This window comes from Octodon degus, unplaced genomic scaffold (genome assembly GCF_000260255.1).
Source record: "Octodon degus isolate 3935 unplaced genomic scaffold, OctDeg1.0 scaffold00164, whole genome shotgun sequence".
In the NCBI taxonomy this organism is placed as follows: domain Eukaryota; kingdom Metazoa; phylum Chordata; class Mammalia; order Rodentia; family Octodontidae; genus Octodon; species Octodon degus.
Window position 1 is genome coordinate 5088028 of NW_004524740.1, and position 4687 is coordinate 5092714.

Genomic DNA, 4687 nt, shown 5'->3' on the forward strand with positions numbered 1-4687 from the left:
GCATGGCAGGCCTGGGAATCGAACCCCCGGCCCCTGCACCTGCTTGCAGGCACTTTAACCTGCTGAGCTCTTTGGTAAATCATTATTTGAATTCAAAGTAAATATAACTCAATAGTTTTAGGGTTCAGATAATTTGTTTATGGTTTGGAAACTTCAGCTTCTCTAGTGATTCTGTATCTTATTAATATGATCCTACATCCCTTTGAAATGAGAAGATCTGGGAACTCTCAATCCTTTGTTTATTCCAAGCCAGCCTTGAGAGCTGCCCCCAGAGGGCCCCATGGAGATGTCAGCAGGTATTAGGTACCTCAGTCTCTTCTCCCTGGGCAAGAACACTTTGGATTGTTAGCTTTCAACCACCCTTAAACAACTGACACCAGACTGGAATATTGTTTCCCCTCAAATGAAATCTGAAATTATAGCACTCCAATCAACAGTCCCAAATTCCTATAAATGAAGGCATAATACAACTCAGCTCTTCCTTTTTTCCCATTTTCCTTTTCATTTTGGAGGCAGGGTCTCACTATGTAGTGCAGCCTGGTCTCAAACTCCTGGCAACTGTCCTACATCAGCCTCCTGAGTATTGGGCTTATAGACACAGACCACCAGGCCTGGGCTGTTCCTCAGTTCTAAACCCTGGGTTTTCAGTGTTTGAAGGGTAAGGGTTTCAATTTGCGTATGAATAGGGGTTTAGAAAACATGAGAGAACACAGCCATGATGTTTTAGTTGTGTGCTTACATCTGCCAAAGATGGTCCTACATGGTAGGTACTTCGTGACGGGCTAGGAACACATTCAAGGCACAGGTTTCAGAATCAGAAGAGTTAAACCCCCAGCCATGGCCATGGGTTTCCTATTCTCCAAGTCCTAGTTTTTCATCTATAATATGGAGGGATTGTAAAAGTTTAACAAATAATGTACATGAACAGCAAATAATTTGTCCCACTCTAAATTCAAAACAGACCTTATATATCACACACACACACACACACACACACACACACTGGAAATTGAACTCAGGTAATAATTTTCTATTTTGAGACAGAGGTCTAGGTTGCCTAGGTCAGCTTGAAACTTGTGGGCCCAAGCAATCTTCCTGCCTCAGTCTTGAGTGGCTGCAACTATAGGTGCACGCAGGATCATGCCCAACAGTAACATTTTAGTGATTCTTTACTATGTGTGTCAGGGCTTAGGCTTAACTTTTTCCATGGATTATCCTTCTAAAGGGGTATCAGTGTTTGAATGAACCCTCTAGCTCCAGAGCCTGCCCCATGCCCTGCTTTAGGACATGAGCCATTTACTGGGTTCAGATTAAAGGATTTATGCACAATTGTTTCTGTAGAAGCAGCTGCCTGTGAGGGTCTGGTGGGAGGGCCTTGGCTGACATGTCCGGAGCTTGGACCAAGAGGCAGGGAGAAGACCACATGGAACACTTCATTCTGTCATTCTGTGTGATGAATACTATGCATTATTTTGTGACCTAGTTTAATTGCTCCACCAGACTATACATATAATAGATGTCCCCAAATGCTTGCTGAATAAAGGAAAATAATACTGATCATGAATAGGAAAGCCATTTATCTGACACATCAAACATTTTATGCAGAGGTTCCATTCTCTTATTTATACTGTGTTAAACAGATCCCCACCCACATACTAAGGATTGAACCCAGGGCCTTGTATGCTAGATACTTGCTCTTATCACTTACCTACACGTATACCACACAGCTCTTCATTCTGATACGTGGTCTAAGTTGCCCAGGCTGGCCTTGAATTTATGAACCTCCTGCATCAATCTCTCAAGCAGCCACAATTACAGGCATGTGCCATCAGGCCCAGTTAAAAGATTTTTTCTGATACTGGGAATTGATCTCAGAGCCTTTGCACTAAGGTTCGTCTCCAGTCCTTTCTAATTGTTGAGTCAGAGTCCTGCTAACTTGCACAAGTTGGGCTTTAACTATCTTCCTACCTCAGCCTCCCAACAGTGGGCAGCTTAAACAGACTTTAAAAAGCTGTAAATTCTCAACTTAAATGTTCATCGAGCATTTATTCGCCTATGATTGATGGGGGTACCAAGGATCGCTATGGAATAAGATATAGGACTAAGAAATAAACCCAAAATATTCAGCTGTGGAACACACTCCCTTTCAGGTAGCACTAACTTCTGTAGCTATTTTGTTTATGTAAATTTTCTAATTTGCATTCCCTCAAGCCTTACTTATTGTTAAGCAGTCAAGACAGACAGGTTTGGAAAGTGGCTTGTAAAGCCAGAGCTCAAACGGCTGGAGGAAAGAAGCTAACACTCAGAATATGAGAATCAGGTGAAGTCCATGAGGCTGCTATTCCTGACCCCATCACTAACTATGAAAGATTGCAAAACCTCACTTTTATCATCTAAAAAATGATAGTTAGCAATTGTCATTGCTTTCCCACAGGACAGTGATGGCCAGGACTCCTGGGATGACGTTGGAGCACCTCACTGTGGGGTACCTGCTCAAGGTCATGGGGCAAAACTGCAACAACGCAGGGCCTGGCACCAGCCAAAGTGTCCCCTCCTGTTCTCCCATACAGATCTCCTATACAGCCACAGCCACCCTGGGGAACAGGGAACATGAGCCTTTAGACAGAGGGCCCAAAGATTGCTGGCTTGGGACTGGTTAGCACCTGCACATGGTTGTTGGTTTTTTGTTTTTTGTTTTTTTCTTGTCACTGTCCACAAAAGGCAAACAAGAATGAAATGATAACAGGCACGTCCACTGAAGCAAAACAGGTCACAGAAAGAAGATAATGCGTTCAATGACAAGTAAAAGTCAACTGCAGCTGGGTCCAGAGAGGGTAAGTAGAAATTTGTGGGACTTAGGGAAGGTGTTTCCTTGTTTATAAACAGGTTTATAAAATATCACCACCATTGTGAATATACACACAGTTCTCTTAACATCTTCCTGTGACATTTAGGCTTCTTGTGTAAGGGAGACCTCAGTACGCTGTGGAAGCACACCCTTCAGTGCAGAGCCTTCAAAGCAAAGGCACCAGAACACAAAACTGTACTCACAGTGATTGGCTGTTCAAGACTGGAGGGAGGCTACTGAGAGAAGAAAAACAGCTGGGCTATTAGGATGACAGAACTGCCCCAACCCGGCCTGAAACACTTGGTTAATAAGTATTTGGGGAATGAGAAGACTTGATCCTTATTTACCAAATAATATAACCGTGACTCTTTATCCTCCTTCATTAACCAGTCATTCAGAGATGATCCCACTCCCCTTTGACATAATTCTTCTCCCTTTTACTCAATGCAATCCAAAGAAAATGAGGTTGTCAAAAACACTTAACAGAGTCTAAGAATACTGGTCAAAGGTCATGCATGTGTGCATTTTAGATAGCTAAAGCCAGAAGAAGCACTTGCTGGTGAGCAGGAGGCCTGCTTACATTCATTAATTGGTTGATTGTCCCTAGGAAAAATAACCTCTTATGATCTCAGGGGACAGATCTGTGACAGGATTAGAAGGGTGACCTCCAATGGGCCTTTCCATACTTGAAATGTTAAATGTCGAGATTAAACACACTGGGTCAATGAAGACAAATGAGCTCTCTCCAAAGGATTAATATTTGAAAACTTTATTTTCTCAAATGAGCACCAACACAGATTGGAAATATGACAGAAACAATGCATTTTTCTCTACAGTAATACTGAATCACTATGTACAAATACAGGAAAAGGTGAAGACAAAAATTATTCAAAAACAATCACCTTTGTTATTAAAGCAAAGTGACCTGAAAAAATGCCAAAGAAAACAAAAAAACAAACAAACCCAAACCCAACAAATACAGTTTGTAAACACAAGCATAAGTAGACAAATTCTGTATTATAAGACAATCTCTGTGGGTTGGGAAAAGGGAATCAACCCCCACTTTCTCCAAAATGTTATATAAAACATGGGCAAAGAGAACTGTGTAACAAGAGAATAGCTTCTTCCTTTTGGCTTTCTCTTTTACTGCCGGTAGATTTCATGACTGTTTTAACTTTAAAAAATCAATCATTTCTTTCCTGTACCTACAGAACTAGTATTTCTTTATTTTAGGCAGATTCTTTTTAAATGAGTAAGTTGATTGTATTCAAGATTTGATTTCCTAGCTTCTTCCTCAACCTGAGGCACTCTGACCTTAACAAAATACAAAAAGCTGTTTACCTACAAGGTATGTGTACTAGATTATTAATGCTCTTTCAACCCAAATCAGTTAATGTTCAACATCACTGGCTTCTAAAACAACCGGGGCCCTGGGATATGCAATTAACACACCCACATCTCAGTCTGAAGCACAGACTTGACTCTGCTTGATCTTCACAGATTTCCTTTACAGTCTGTAAAAGCTGAGCACACAAAGAAAGAAAGAAAAAGGGATAAACTGACAACAGCTCCATGCTCAGGACAAAAGCCTCGTGGCTTGTGCTGTTGGTCCACTCAGAAACAAAAACACCCAGAGAAAAGAAAAACTTTATGCGCCCAAGGTGTAAACTGTAGGTACAGTGTCCCCAGTAAAAAATAAAGCAGGAGGCACAATCAATCCAAAGTGCCTTCACTCATACACACACACACACACACACACACACACACACACACACACTCACTCTCTCTTAAAAACAAGATTCCCATTTGTTGGAACTTCTTCCAACAAGAGCAATCGCC